The following is a 17,932-nucleotide window of genomic DNA, read 5'->3' as shown; positions in this document are numbered from 1 at the left end:
TGCTGTCTGTAAGAAATTTTACATTAAAGTCACCCATAATGGCCAACTGCTTAGCCTTCTGATATATTTTTATCAAAGCTGATTCAAGCTGTTTTAAGAGAACACAAACTTTCCCTGCAGGAGCTCTTTATATTGTCAGCACTATAATGGAGCTATTATGAGCAAAAATTTCAGATCCACAGGCTTCAAAATGAAAATCTTAACACATACTTAAGTCAAGTGATTTATGAGCTACACATGCTTTGACATATACTGCAGCTCCACCTTTGGCTCTATTTTATCTACAGTAGGTATGAGGTAAGACAAACCCCCAGCTGAGGCATCAGCATGGCAGTCTTCACATGATGCAAACACAATAAATGGGCTCCTACATTACAGTATTTTTATATTGAGTCTTGTCTAATTAGGGTATGTTTAAAGAGAGCTTTTATGAAAGTTACTACTGTAGTAAAGTGCATTGTTATATAAACTGACAAGTGGTTGCAAATCTAAAACACTATATCACAGTGGATCAGTGCATCACATTATAACTCTGTCTGTATATAATAATAATAATAATAATAATAATAACAAACTTCAGCTCTGTTTAGCCTAATACAGCATTCCACAATGAAGCAGCATATGACACTGGTAACATTCTGTACTATTACAATTCATTCTTTTATGCCATTCCATATCAAAATTCCAAGTCGTCTATTATACAGTCTTGAAATTCCTTCACTGTATTAAATTGTTTATTTTTTCCCCATTTCATTATCATACATTTAATTTTTTTCATGTGGACTGAATGGGCATTTTTAGATAGGTTGTTAAAATATGTGAGACCAAGATATTTGTAGTTATTGTGGACCTTTGTAAGTCTGGCATATGGCTTGTCAATTGAATGTCTGTTTCCTGTGTTATAATGGTGTAGTGTCATCCTAAGGTAAAAGTTATTCAGATTTTTTTGGATATGCTAGACAACTATAAATATATAAACTACAGATGTCATAATATTCAGTGCTACATGTTTCTTGTGGTGAGTTCTGAAATGTATGTAATAGCTTTTTTTTGCCATTTAAATGCAATCATGGATCCAATTGAGTTTACCTCCTGCAAAATTCCATATGTAAGATTGGAACTGATGAAATTAAAGTATGCAGTAGTAAGGGCAGTTTTACTAGTATAGAATCTCAGTTTATGTAACAGATAAATCACAAGTGTGAGTCTAGTACATAATTTATTTAGGTGTGTATCCCAACTAAGGCTTTCATCAGTATGGAAACCAAGACATCTGATTGATTTAGTTTCATTTTTGGGGCCATTAAAATTAAATACAATGTTTCCTGTTTTGCTACTATTTGTGTAATGCATTAGCTTGAAACCAGGAGTTATGCCTACCTATTACTGCAGCTATATTCCATTGTAACTCATCCAGGCTGGTATTCTGAGCAGTTAATATAGTGTCTTCTGCATATTGTACAGCCTCACTGGACAAAATGGAAGGCAGATCATTTACACATGTAATAAACAGAAGGGATACAAGACCAGAGCCCTATAGCACTTCTTTTGTAGCAGGTAAAAAATCTGATTTTTGGTTAATTACACACACTGTTTCCTATTTCTTAGGTGTTAGTGCAATAAGCAGAGAGCATTCTTCCCAAATTCAATAGTACTGTAGATTTCTTATTAGGAAACTATGATACAATGTTTCAAAGGATTTCATTAGATCCACTAGCATCACACAGCTCACTGACTTATTCTAAGAGCAGCCATATACTTTTGTTATAATGCTGTCAATTGTTTTCAAAGTAGTGATAGTTAATCTAAAGCCGCACTGCGCAGAACAGATTAGGTTATTATTTTCAAAATATTGGTTCATCTGCTGCAGCATAGAGCTCTCTGTTATTTTATAAATTACTGGGATGAGTGAAAAGGGCTGGTAATCATCAGGCTATGCTGTGTTACATGTCTTAAATAGATGCGTTTGATAGTGCTCTAGATATTCTGGGTAGACTTACTTTTTTTTTTTTTTTTTTTGTTAAGGATACAATTATCTGTTGCTTCACTGACTTATCAACAAGTTATATGACTCCGTCTAAAATGTTAATTTGCTTTATTGTGTGATGGTGGCAGTACTGCTTCTGCCTCACTCACACCTCTCTTGATGGTGGTGTCTAATAGAGGATTGGCATGGTAAGTATATTTAACATGCCAGCAGGAATTCAAATTCTGTAATCATTCTACTGAAAGTTGGTTTGCTTGGATGAATTCCCATGCTGTTTTCCATATATGTAAGGAGTTAAGAATCTATCATCATTGGGCTTGTATTTTGCTCCCTTGTTTGTAGATCTGTAGTGATTTTTCATGATCATATTTTTAACCTTATATGCTGTACTGTGCTGTGGCCTGTCATAATATAGGAGCACAATATTCTTATATTATTTATTTGTGGTGTGTACCAGTGTTTTAAACCTTCTGGTTTAGAATATTTATTACACAGTCTAGGGCATATTCTTTCAGAGATTTCTGTTATGGCTTCTAAAACTCTTTTGGGTGACTTACTAGCTTCCATATAATATTTAGGTGACTTATTCTAGTCTGTTGAAATTGTGGGGACTCCTCCACAGCAAGATGCAATGGCATGAAGAAATAGTATTGGTACTGTGTAGATTTTTAAGGCTATGAGATGAAGAAATAGTGACATGTGTGATGTCTTTAGTGTTTAGTCAGTCTGGATGCTCACATGGATGTTGAGTCAATTAAAGAGCAAGAAAAACATTGTTCATAGTTTATGTAAGCCAGTACCTCATTCCACATGAGTCCTGAAATGGATTTCCTACAGTGGTGTCATAATTTCCATGGAGCAGTTAAGTAATTCATTTTGGATTTGTGCATTGATCAAGTGCTATATCAATGGTGGGTACTCTTCAGGTACATCCATTTTTACAGTAACTCATGCAGAATTGTGTAACTACTAGAGCTCCATTGAACATTCTCATTCCCAGTGACCATAATCACATGGAACATACCTCGAGCAGTGCAACAGCCACTATAATGCATCTGTCAAGATTTTATAATTTATTAGTACCGATTTATGCTAAAATGTGACCACCGGCATCAGACTATCCAATGTTAAGCATGGAGAAATACTGTTTCTTGCACATATACACACAATTTTGAAATTAATAAACAAAACTTTGAGAACACTGTTTATATTGCCACAGATTAAACAGTAACTTACAGTCATAGTAAACATAATAATCACTCACACTGTCACACATACAATTAAACCACTAATTATGAATGGTTTGTACAAGGGATACTGTGCAGTTTTTGATTCTATAAGTTTACTACAAATGTAAAACCGTACATAGTGTTTGATTCAGTGCCAAATGTACTATGAAAGTGTGTTAAAAAACTGTCAAGTAACGCATGAATCCACTTTATCAATTTTAATGGATGGTATAACCTACATTGATAATAAAAAGATTCTTATTTCTTCAGAACTGCACTTTACAAATAGAAGGGCCATTCATTTGTATTATTGTCTTTGCGATCATGTTTTAGTGTCACATAACCTTCATGTCTGTTATAGTTCATTTTATGACAATACCACATCAGTAATTCCACAGTTTTAGGGCACATAACCTTAATGTCTGGTATTGTTCATTTTGTGGCAATGTCACATCAATAATTCCACACTGTCCTTCCTCTTCTTTTAATATTCCCATATACTGCCATATCCAGGTAAATTGTGGATTCCTTTATCATCACAAACACATGCTGCTGCTGTATTCCAAGCACAACACATAGCAATCAGCTGCCATAGACTGTAACTGGACTCAAAGCTATTACAAAAATAAAGTGTTTGCCTAGTGAGTGCAGCTCCTGTACAGCTGCGTTAACTTGTTATATGTGCTACATTTTCTTCCACAACACATTTAATGATTTATACATTATAAGTCTTTTGAAAGAACTAGTTACAAAAATAACGGCATCAGTATTTGCAAGTATCTTCGTCAGGAAAAAGATAACATTTGTGCAAATGGTTCTTTATGCTTCTAACAGATGGTGTTACTTGTTACATCCACAGAATACTGGCGCCTTGTTTCAGATACTTCAAACACCACATCAACTGTAATTTACAAACATAGAAATAAAATGTATGCTGTGTTTTCATTCTATTTGTCATTACAGATGCCCCTTCGGTTCAGCACAGGTTTTCAATGGAAAACACTGGCTAATCTATGACAGATAGATGTTACAGAAGAGCCTAGAAATGTGTATCTGTGTGTGTTGTGCATGTTGTAAGGCAAACTTTAATTTAGTTACTATGTAGTGAAACAACTGCAAAAAAAAAAAAAAAAAAATTGAACATATTATATGTTTGTAGTCAGTGTAGAAGAATGATTAATTCTCAAATCAAATGTAAATTGAACAACTACACAAATGATCAAGATTTCTGTGGGTTAATATCAGCAAAGTGTGCAAAACTGGAAATCTGGTTACTGGAATAAAACATCATTGCAGAGCTGCACCAGTAATTGGAACAACATAAATTACCTTATTCATTTAAAACAAGAAATCTGTCAGTTACTTTTTCCTAAAATTATTTGACTTAGTAAAGTTATTTCATATGTAAGAATTCTTACATAAATCTTCTTGAAATCTCTTAATACTAGCACATATGAGAATTATTACATCCATGTAATTATGAAATAGAAGCAAATGAGTCATTTGATTACAAAATATTAATATCCTCAGATATTAATTGAATCAAGTACTTTTTGAAAAATATTAATCAAAAGTTAAGTCTTGTATTAGTGTCCACATGCTGAACAAGTAATACATTGTTTTCATAAGTCCTTCACAATTAATACTGTTCCTGAGAATTAAACACAAAATTATATTTGTAAGTACCTGAAATAATAAGTCTCAAGTCTGTAAATAGTGGAAGTTTAATTTTAAATCTTGTACATAATTTGACTGTTCTTAACTGCAGATCATTGAAATGAATAATTTACTTCCATTTTTGACAATACTTGATTGTAATAGCCAAGTAACTAGCTACTGTGTGAATGATTGATTTAATGAAAGCAGATGTAAGTATTAAACCTGTAAATATTAGAAGTTTAATTTTAATTCATGTACATAATTTTACTGTTTATTGACTGAGGATCATTCAAATTAATGAAACTCAGGTTTCTCTAATTACATTTTTGTAATGTTTTTATCTGACATGTTCCACACCCAGGAGGATCCCCTCTTTTGTGGGTCAATGAAATGAATAATTATTCTAATCTAATCTAATAGAAAACGATTGTTAATTAGTTTCACCTGTTAGTACTCACTCTTTCCCTCGGTCTGTCCCTCTACATCACCATCTTAATGGCTCCTTGCTGCAGGGTATATCTGATGCACCTGGCTTCACTATGTCCTACACTTCCAGTCTTATCTGCCACTTACTCCTTTACAGTAAAACTTTTTTTTTTATGTTTGCCATTTCATTTAAAGTCATTCATCAGAAACACATCAGTCCTTGCAGACAAAAAATGTACAATTACAACTGTTTATAATTGTTGTTGAGTATGTAGTCCCCTTCTGGCACTTACTTTTCATCCTTTTACTTTGAATAGCCATTGCTGTTATCAATATCCTTTTCATTAATCTCAATACAGTTTACAGACTTACAACATTACAAATGATGCAGTTAATATTATTTCTCACTCATACTAACATCCCCATAACGTTGATGATCAGTTTAGGTCATATTGTAAGACCTATTTTGCAATCTATAGGAAAGTTATCCAATAAGCAAAAAAATTATACAATGATAAATTTATAAAGGAATCTAACAATAAAATGAAAGGCTTGTGGACGGTTGTAAAAAATGAAACAAACAGTAAGCAGCATGTTATAAACAAAACATTAAAACTAAACCTAAATGATGAAGTCACATCAGATCCCCAAAAAATAGTAAATGGTTTTAATGACTATTTTAGCAAAATAGCAGAAAACCTGAAAAGAACAACTGCCACAGACCAAATGCTCAACACCAAACACTAATAGAAACCGCACCGGTACAGGCATCAATGTTTCTTCACAAAGTCTCCAATCCTGAAGTACTTACAGTTATAAAAGGACTAAAGAATAAGTACTCCAGTGGTAGTGACAATATTCCTGATTTAATTGTTAAGAAATGTGGAGAATCCATTGTAGAACCCCTAACCCACATAATAAATGCATCCTTTACAAATGGAGTTTTCCCTGACCTAATAAAGACTTCTAAAATTACCCCACTTCACAAAAAGGGCTCTAAAAATGATGTAGCCAATTACCGGCCCATAGCACAACTCAGCTCATTCTCAAAAATATTTGAAAAATTATTTTACGCCAGATTGGAAGACTTTACTAATAAACTATCCTTACTGACAAAACACCAGCATGGTTTTAGAAAGCAAAAGACAACTACCACAGCTATTTATGAATATCTCAACGAAACCTTAAAAGCACTGGATAATAAGGAAATCACTACTGGTATCTTTTTAGACTGATCCAAAGCGTTTGATGTAATTGACCATACCATACTCCTTAAGAAGTTAGCAAATAAAGGTATAAGAGGAATTGCAAACAAATGGTTAGAATCTTACCTGTCAAACAGATTTCAAAAAGTTGAAATTAATTTTGAAAAAAAGAATACAACCACCCATCAATCTACTGTCCACTCATCTGACACAACGCCTATTAGATATGGTGTGCCACAAGGCTCAATCCTGGGACCCATACTGTTTCTGCTATACATTGATGATATAAGCACAAAGCTTGCTACAGGACATACCACACTATTTGCCGATGACACAAGTATTCTAATAACGGGTACTGATACAGAGGACCACAACCAAAAAATTAAACTGCTTATGTTGTCACTCAGCAAATGGTTCAACGAGAACAAACTGATCATAAACATACAGAAAACAACCTACATCAACTTCAGACTCTCATCCCAAAAACAAGAAATGCCTGATGTGATTCTAAATAACCAAGAGCTTATGTGTGTGGACTCTGCCAAGTTTCTTGGCATATGGCTTGCAGAAAATCTTAAGTGGGAGACACACACAAATTATATCTCAAAAAAGCTCTCAACTGTGTGTTACATTTTAAGGATACTCAAAAAATCAGTCACAAAATCTGTTCTCATACATGTATATTATGCTTACTTCCAGTATGGAATCATATTTTGGGGGAACTCACCTGGAGGTAGATATATTTTCAAAATGCAAAAAATGGCAATACGCATAATATGTAATCTAAGACATAACGAATCATGCAGACAACATTTCAAAACAAATGGCATTATGACACTGCCCTCTGCTTACATTTATAATATCGTCTCATTTGTCAAGTCATACCTGTTAAACAATGACTGCACACTAAAATTCAATGGAGATATTCATAACTATGCAACAAGGCAGCAATCTGACCTACATGTGATTCAGTCCAGAACTACCTGCTACCAAAAAAGTGTTTTAAATGTTGGGATAAAAATGTATAATAATTTACCCAATGAAATCAAAGCAACAAAGAACCCAAGAGCCTTCACACATAAGTTAAAAAAATATCTCTTGGACCATTGCTTTTATGCAGTTGATCATTTTTTTGAAAGGGGTTAAAAATGTAAAAAATATGATAAATGTTCAATTAGGTCTGAAAATTATATACTGTGCATGTCTATGAAATACACTGGACTACTTCACTATTACATTTGTATTGGCTGTTTGTATTTTACCATACAACATTTGCATTTACTGTTTTGTTAAAGATAGCTAACTTCCTCATTGCAAAATAATGTAAAAACAATTTATTAAATATTACCTGCAAATATGTTCCCTTGACCTATCCAATATCGTATGTAAAACCTTACATCTCTTTGATTTGTATTAACTGTTTTGTTGAAGATAGATAATTTCCTTGCTACAAAATAATGTAAACATCAATTTGTAAAAATTACTGTAAATAGCTCTCTTGACCTATCCAATATCATATGTACAGCTGTACAATACTATGATTGCCTGGATCAATAAAAATACAATACAATACAATACACATTCCCTACTATTATGTTTTAGTTTTTTAGATAATAAATAATTATAAATATTAATGCCCCTTGGTATAATCTTATTCTGAATGTATGGCATAATAATGTCACCCCTATTTTATCAGATACTATACATAACGAATTTACTTTGAAATATACTTCACAGCAAGTGATACCACTTCATTGAAGAATCCTCTTAAATTTTCTATTTTTGCCTCATCATTTATACTTAGTTGTTATTGGCTATTCTATAATTCAATGGTGATGTAGTAATTCAGATACAATACACAATGAATTTTGTGTGCATTTAAATATTAATCTTATTCTATACTCTTAACCTCTTAACTAATTCGTGTAATTACTCCTTTCATTTTCAGTTTGTTCAGAAGTAAGTAAACATTTCCATGTGTAATCAAAATTCTTATTCACTTGTACATGTATTAAATAATATTTCTCATCTTAAACTATAAATTTTAAAAAAATTAAAATTAGTACTACTTTGTACATGTAAATTTGTATCACATTGAAAAATGCAGTGGCATAAAATATCTGCATTACATACTGGTAACATATTGAAAATGTGTCATCAGCTTCAGTAATCATTTAACACCTCATCTTCAAACCTATCTACAAGGTAGATAGCACTGACAGTGAAAGATAATTCTTACAGATTGATAGGATATTAGAAGAAAACTGCAGCACAGGAGAATTGAAATGGAGAAATAGCATTCTATGGCTTAGAGCCATGTGCTCACCAAGCACATGGGTCGCAAAGTGTATGAAACCCCTGAGGTCATTTACTTTAATCAACCCTCTGTTCATATAATTTTATATGCACAATATTTGTTACACCAAACTACTTCTTCGATTTAGGAAAAACAAATACAAGGTGGTAAGTCTGCTACCTCAAATGGTTCGTGTGCGCGCTTGTGTGTGTGTGTGTGTGTGTGTGCGCGCTTGTGTGTGTGTGTGTGTGTGTGTGTGTGTGTGTGTGTGTGTGTGTGTGTGTTTGTGTGTGTCATATATATATGAAAGAATTTAGAAATTTCAGAAGTTATTTGTTTAGATTTCTCATTGGTCTTAACTAGTATTAAATCTTCTACCTTAATCTTAACATCTTTGGCCTTGATCTCATGTCTCTTTTTTTCTAACTGTAATCTCCTGTTCTGTACAGTGCTTTACATTTTTTTCCAGTTTCCACATTGTTCATGTTCATGTTTAGGTGGAAACTTAATAACCTCTTCAATAAACGTCTTTTCTATCTACCCATATCATGATTTCATCCAGAGTGAAACCTGTACTCTCACAATTTAAACAGTTCTTTACACTTTCAAAACCCTTAACATAAATTCCTCAATAACTATGCTGTTGTTTACAATATGTTCTACAATATTCCCTAATTATCTCATATAATGTTCTGCTGCATTAGTGGACAGATGATAAGCTACTATATACTTCTGTTCAACTCCCATCATTGCATTTTTTCAAACTTTAGACAGAAGTTGAGACCCATTATTCAACATAATTGCTTTAGGTTTCTCCTACCACATAAAATAATCTTTGTCCATTTTCTCTCTTATTGTTTTGATAGTGGATTTCTTAAAGTGTACAAATTAATACGTTTCAAAAAAACTGTCTGCTGCAACCAAAATATAAACAAATCCCCGATATTTTTGGTAATGCACCACACAGACCAATAGCAACTAATTCTAACATTTAATTACATGAAATTGATTGCATTGGACCTTTATTTTTCAAATTTTGAACTTTTTCCTTTGACACTTGTCAGGGTCTTTGTGTGCTTTTGCTCCCTTCTTGCCATAATATTGAAAATAATCATCTCTATTAATTTTCCCATTTATTTCTTAGCTCCACACTGCCCATATATTAAATGTATACAGTCAATAATTAATTGTACATGTTCTTTTGGCCAACAAACCTTCCAATCCTCTGAATCCTCCTCTTTTCGCCTAAACAATAGACCCTCAGATATGCGGTACTATCAAGGTAATTTGTTGTTTCCTGGTTTCCCCAATTTTCTTTTCACCAGTTTCAAACATTCATCATCATTGTGTTCCTTATTCAATTTCTTACATATACTCCTTGCTTCTTTCTGCCCAGATACCCCCTTTTATAAAACGTCTCCATGTCTTCCTCAATAATTCCATCCCCCTCCTTTTCTTTCTTTTCTACAGGTGCTGTGATATTTTGTTTTCCTGATATATACCTCATTTCAAAGTGCTGTAAAGTAAGTGCCCAATGCATCAGTCTCCTGTGCAACAATTTAAATTTGATAATAAAAATCAGAGCCTTATGATCTGTAAAAACAACAACCCTGTGTCCCAAAAGAAGATTATAAAAGTTTGTATACCTCCAGACAATAGCAAGTGTCACATTTTCCATTATACAACAATTTCTCTCACTTTTACTTAGAGTTCTACTGGCTAATGCTATGGTTTTGTGTTCTTCATCTTTTCAGTTTCTGCTAACTGGAAAAGTTGGCATCATATGTCATACTCAATGCTGTCTGTGCTCATACAAAATGGTTGGCTCAAATCAGGGTGATATAGAAGCTTATCCCCTCTCAAAGTAGTTCTAAATGTTCCAAACTCCTGTCATTCTCATGTCCAAATATAAGCCTAGTTTTTACCCAATAATTCATTGTCTGGTCTGAGACTAATTTCCTACAAAAACCACATAGTCTGAGAAAAGATTTCAGTTGTTCTTTACTCTTTGCAGCTGGAAATTCCTTAATAGACTTTATCTTGTCAGGATCCTTCCCAGTTCCTTCATCTGTCACACTATATTCTCAAAATTTTAACTTTGCTCTAATAAATTCTGATTTTTTTTTTCAGTTTGGAGGTAATCCCACCTTTTAGCAATATCTGTAATACTTGCTCAAAAATTCTACAACTCGCTACTAAAATGTTGTTCACATACACAGTAATTTTTGAGTTCAGTTCATTTCCCAAGAACAAGTCCAATGTTATGATGAAAACTGAAACATAAATGTTTAGCCAAAAGGGACAACACAGAATGGGTAACTTTTTCCTGTGAACAAGAATGCTTTGTATTTACATGAGTCTTTAGTTAATGGTATTTGCCAGTAGATGACCACCTTTTTAATAGCTTGTTTGTCAAGCAGCTGTTCATCTTGATGACAGCATTCATGGAGATGCCAATCGACCAAGTGTAGCAAAAATGTGATTCATCCAAAGAGCTAACATGTTTCCATTGATCAGTGGTCAAATCCTGATGGTCCTGCACCCAATGCAGTTGTAACTGATGATGTCATTGGGTCAACATGTGAATATGCAGGGGTGGTCTGCTGCAGAGCTCCATATTCAACAATGTACAATGAACAGTGTGCTGCAAAATACTTGTTCATGCACCAACATTGTGCTCTTTTGGCAGAGATGCCTCAGACCACCGTCTATCCTACTTCACAGAGCAGACAAGCCTTCAGACCCACATTCTGGGATGGGTCGTGGATGTCCAATCATTTACCATCTATTGGTAGTTTCACTGTCCTTCTACCACTTTCTGTAGATGATCGTGACAGTAGCACATGGACATTAAGCCGGTTTCATCATTTTCGAGATATTCCTTCACAGGCTCTGCATAATAATAATCTGCCCTTTATCAAAGTCACTTACCTCAATGGATTTCCCCATTCGCAGCCAATATCTTTGCTAGGGCGATCCCCATCCTTATCTGCTCTGCTTACATACTTTCATTACTGTTTCACATGCCCACAACATTACCAGGCAGCATCCAACATCGCAGTGGCCAGTGGTCATAATGTTTTGGCTTTTCAGTGTATGTTCACAATTGGTCCTTTCTATAAAACACTACTTTTCCATATGAGCCCACTTTTCTGCCACAGCATCTCTTCTAGCCAAAGGTATTTGGTAAGGTTTGGCAAAAAAGTGGAAGTTGTTGTTTTATCTTCAGATGACACTCAACATTTTTCATCCTTCCTTGTTCCTCAGAAAATACGTCTTCATTGTTAACCCAAACGTTATATAACTCCTGCCTTTGATCCTCAATAATACTTTGTATTTCACTTACCTTCCTTCTCAATGATACCATCTTGTCACTATTTGATTCAGAACAGTCTACACAATATTCTGATATATATTCATCATAACAGGTACCCATTGGCACCACAGTCATCCTCATATACCCTATTTGATCATGCTCAGCCATTACTTGTGCACTGAACCTTGCTGACACTTTACACCATTGATCAAAAAACTTATCATCCCCTCTCCACAAACAATTTTGACGTTAAGCCTACTCATAAGGTCCATTACTAAAATTTAATTTAAACATGAATCAGATATGAGTAAGAAGTCATGCTCTACTTCATATACCTCCATCTCAAATGACAGATAAACCTGTCTCTTTATTGCATTATCTAATCTCCCTGTGGCACCACCATGTTCCCACAACATGCCACTCTAACTGAGAAATATTGTTCACTTGACAACAACTATATAAAATTTCTACTTTCTCTGAAATTTTTGCAATAATTTTTTTTTAACTTTTCTGCCTGCTGTACCTTAAATTTTGAAAGTTGCTTGTTGATGAAACCCTCCAATGATTTATTTCTTCCATCAACATCTGTCTTAACTTCAGATACTTTACTGTTCATCATTTTTTCAAGTCATGTTTCTAAACTCTGCATCTTTTAGTTAGTATTAATCTCTGTCAGCTCAATCAGTTTTCAGATATTGTTTACTGACTGAACAAGCACTACAAAAGCTTTCTATTTTCTCTATTTTCAATTGTTCACACATGGCTTTCATTTCACAGTCAACACCTTTCTCTAAAGCATCTACCCTTTTGCCCATAACCTTCATATTTTGATTTAATTTACCTAACTGTCCATGTGAAGCTTCCAGATTTTTATTCAGCAAAGATACTAAAGTACAGTTTGCTGACTGCACTTTGGACCTGTGTTCATCTATTTTGCTAGCTGCAGTGCAATATTTCAGAAGTCATTGCTAACATTAATTTCATCTGTTTACTGACCTGACTTTTTACTCACTTCCCCAATCTTGACTCATCATCAAAAGATTTACTTCACTTTGTTCAAAGGAATAACTACTCTGTTCATCTTTCACATCTGTAGACATGCCTGCTTAATTATTTATCTCCTTACAATTTTTTTTACTTCTTAAATTCACAGAATACTGGCTCCTAGTTTCAAATATCTTAAACTCCACCGTGAACTAAAATTTACAAACATCCAAATAAAATTTATGCTGTGTCTTCACGTCCTAATAGCTGGAGTATTTAAATGTGTGTTACTGTCTTTATTTAACTGTGTCATTACATCATATAAGTGTACTGATTGGTCCTACAATGCTGTGTTGTTCCAGATGAACCTGTTTGTGCCACAGATTTGTGCTCAACTGGTTGACACACTTACTGCCTACCCTGGGCTTCCTTTGTGCTGTGGTAGTACAACAAGTTGGCCTCTGACATTCCCGGGCAGACTCCACACACACAGCACGGATGGAGTTTTGGTGATGTGCTGCTTCATCCAGGTCATGTGATTCAGCTAGCTGTATCTCAACCAGATCACCTGGAGACTTGGTTTTGGATAGTCAAACTCACTTAGCTGTGTTATGGTATTGAGGATGGCATGCCCAAATTTGCAACCATCCGGTGCAATGACTGCAGCCATGTTTACATCATCAGTAACATTCTGCAGGCATCCTCATCTGCTGGTAAATTTCAAGCAGCAAAAACAGCACTACTACAGTATCTGAGAAAATCAACAGAACAACTGCTTTGACTAATCAGATTTTAAATGAAAATTCTTAGCAACATACCCTCACTATTTTTGAGACTACTATGAGAATCCTTCTCACAGGATGTTATGCAGTTTGGATACTTAAACTCCCAACTCCCAGTCAGTCAGCATTAACTGCAAGACAACATGACACTGCAGAGAACAGGTTATATCTGGCTGGGAGATTACAGGGAAACCCACAACAATGCCAGGGCTCCACAACCGGTTGTCATAACAGCTTTGTACCGATGCCACTGACTGAGCAGCAATGAGTTCTTCCAAAAACACATGAAGTGGGTCCACTGACCTTCAGCCTACATCTGCTCCAATCTCAGCTGACTCCAGTGCTCCATGCACTGTGGCTTTGATGCATTCACAAATGTGCTGGTACCAGATGATATGTGGAGACAAGTTGGGCAACTGCTTGCTACCATGTAATCATGCAAACATAATGGATGGTTTACGATAGATGCACAGTGCTGCACTCAACCAAGAAGTTGCCTACTTGGCAAGACTAACAGAAAAACAAGTGTAACACTGATTTGAGTATCAGGTAAGAGAATATATCTTCTTTACTATGATTCAGGTCATTATTTTCTAGTCAACTCAGGAATGGCGGTGAGTAACTTACCAGGTACTTCAGAACATCTTCAACACAGCAAAGTGGAAGTACTACTGTGTGCAGCAAATGCCACTGCTGTTAAATGTCATGGAATTGTAGAACAAATCTTAAGACATCAGCCTTAGTGAAAAGTATACATAGCATTTTTTTATTTCAGAGGTGAGTGAACTGATGTTGGAGGCTGATTTTTTTCAATGTGGCACCTGCTTGGCAGTGGGATTACTGCACCAAATATTTAGTGGGGGGAAAGGTTGCAGCTGCTCTGGGTCACTCCCCAAGTCCATTACCACGTCAGCAGCTACAAGACTTTTGTCTTATCACAAGAACTCCACCATGCAATGAAGAAATTTGAGTACGCTAGACACAAGTGTCTACAGTTATGTACAGTGAATGCAGCTCTGAGCAAGAGACCCCTTACATTACAGAAGGACTTGAGCAGTACTCATGACCACATCATGCTCTTACAAAAACAGCAGCAACAGTGTCTGCAACAACAGCAATATCTACAACAATAACCACTACACCAGCAGTCTATCCAGCATACACTATGAAACATCTCTGCCTACACGGTTTTCTGGTGGAAAGCAGGAGATCCAGGTTAGTCCAGTTCCTGGTATTTTAAGTGTACATGTCATCCCAAGCATGTGATAAGTGTCACTACCGAGCATCATTAAGGAATGGTCAGGCATTGTGTGAATGGTGGGATAGTGCACCATATCATTATGACGATCAGTGCTGAACAGATTACACGTGGTAACACACATCACAGATGATGCTGAGAATGTGAGACCAGCGGACGGTGCTTGGGCATTGCCCATACATTTAGTTTTGAAGAAGAATGGATCTCATAGAATGTGTGATTGTTCTGTTTTCAATACACTTGATCTTCGTGGTGTTGACATCAATACAGAAAAGTGCAAACTACACCAGGAGGTACTCATGTTTCTAGGGCAAGTGGTTAGTGCCTTAGGGGCCTAACCCACCACAGCACATACAACACAGCTTCAAGCTCTACCTGGACTGCAAACTTATGAATTATTGAAGTGATTTTTGGGAATCTTTAACTTCTATGGCCAACACCTACTGCAAGCCACAGCTATACAGGCCCCCTAGTGGATGTACTGGCAGGAAGAAACAAACATAGTAATAAAACACTGACATGGATTTCAGAAATGCTCAGTGCCTTTGATAGCATTGCCCTGTCCTTCCAACAAGCTGTGACTCTAGTACAGCCTATAAGTGGTGCTCCATTATCTGTCACCAATGACGTGAGTGACGTGGCTTTCAGTGCACCACTCCAACAACTAGTCATTGGGATCCAATAACCATTATGGTTCTTTTCTCAGAAACTGATGCTGTTGCAGCTCAAGTTGTCTGCATCTGACAAAGCACTGAAAGCAGTGTATGAGGTGGTACATCATTTCGAAACAGAACACTAACAGAGGCCATACAGTATGCCAGGAAGGACTGTTTGTCATAACATTTTCACCAAGTTGACTATGTAAGTCAGTTTACAACTGATGTGCAATATATTTGAGAGGCAGACAATAGGGTAAAGGCATCCTCTTGAGAATCAATGCTCTTTCATTGCACACTGATTATGATGAACTTGCTCTGGTGCAGGAGATGGATTTACAAATCAAAGAACTTTTGCAGAACACCTCAACTAGCCTTCAGTTTGAGCACCACCACCTTCCCAGACTGGACAGTCACGTCTGGTGTGATGTACTGTGAGGAAAAGTTAGACTATTGGTCCCTTCTCAAAGGAGAAGACCTTTGTTTGATGATCTCCACTTTTATCACACACAGGGATCTGCCATATCTCCACAATTTATCACACAGAGGGTCCTGGTCTATGACCAAACTTATAATGGACCACTTCATTTGGCAGAATGTAAAGTGTGACTGTAAGAAGTGAATTTGCACCTGCATTTTGTTTCAGTGCTGCAAAACAGGCATGCATGCTAGCCCAAAACATGAGCTGTATGACATTCCAGCGTGTAGGTTACAGCACGTACACTTGGAATACCAGACATCATGGTCAATATCACGGCTAAGGCTTTTGTGTATGTATAGATCTCATGGTTTGGTTGCCCTGTCACAATAACTGTGGACCATGGCACACGATTTCAGGTGGCACTGTTCAACAAATTGTGCAGTCTCAGTGCAGTTGAATACTTTCACACCATTGGCAGACATCGTATATGGTGAAAAATTGAACCTCCCAACAAATTTCATTGACAGTGTGGTATTACCTGATACAACTGAACTGCTGGCAATGGTCCAACAAATCAGACAGCACATCTCCAGTATCATCATGCCTCCCCCTCCGTGTCGTGGAATTCCCAAGGTTTTTTAGACTTGGAAGCATATAAGCATGTGAGATTATGCAATGACACTGTAAGTGTGTCACTTCAGCTACCTTACTCAGGTCCTTACAACGTATTACAGAGGTGTGAACACAAATTTTATATTCCTCTTCATGATAAGTGCACTACAATTTCAATACATATAATCAAATCCTCATGGATATTGAGCTCAGAGCCCCACCAACAGTACTATGACCCTGCTCACAGTCAGTCCACCACAGAACCTGCACTGCTGCCTGACATGACATTTGGTGATATCTGAGGAAGTGCACCCCCACCTCATCACCATCCCCACCAGACTCTCCGCCTACACACCTGCTGTCCCCATACTGCCACCCACTCCATCCAGCTCCACACCTCAAGGATTTCATCATAGACTAGTAAGTGTTATCACAAATATTTGATACTGAGTAACTGAAATTTTTAAAATTCACTGATATCAATTATAATGTTTAAGATTTTATTAATTAAATCATATAGTATAAATTTTATGCAAAAAAACTAAGTATCTGTGGCAAATCTAAGAAAATTACTGATTTTTTATTCCCAAATGTGATGTAGTCTGTTCTGCAGTTTGTATTAAGTTTCAAACAGAACTTAACTGTGATTATTATAGCTGAGAATATGGATATGTAACAAGCTCAATTGATTTACATGCATACTGTCAAAAATGGGTTTAGTTCTTCAAACCATCAAAATGCAGAACTTTTGCTATTTAAATTTTTTGTTGAAAATTTCACCTGTTCAGTGATTATGTTGTATAGAATAAATGTGCCCTTGTTCTCATCCTTCTGCAAAAGGTAAACATAATAAATGTTCCATATGAATTGTAAATTTGCAGTTTCTACTGTTCATAATATCGTGTATGATATAGTTGATAATTTAACCTGTTCAGTGTTGATGTTATACAGTGCAAATGTTGCCATAATTCTCATCCTTTCACAAAAGATAAACATACCAAATGTCCCACACATATAGTAGATTTCCACTTTCTACTGTTTATAATACAGTGTAGTATCTAGTGACAGTGTAGTACATAGTAGTATATTTCAGCATATCTT

Source organism: Schistocerca piceifrons, chromosome 2 (assembly GCF_021461385.2).
Source record: "Schistocerca piceifrons isolate TAMUIC-IGC-003096 chromosome 2, iqSchPice1.1, whole genome shotgun sequence".
Taxonomy (NCBI): Eukaryota; Metazoa; Arthropoda; class Insecta; order Orthoptera; family Acrididae; genus Schistocerca; species Schistocerca piceifrons.
Note: the sequence above shows the minus strand (reverse complement) of the source record.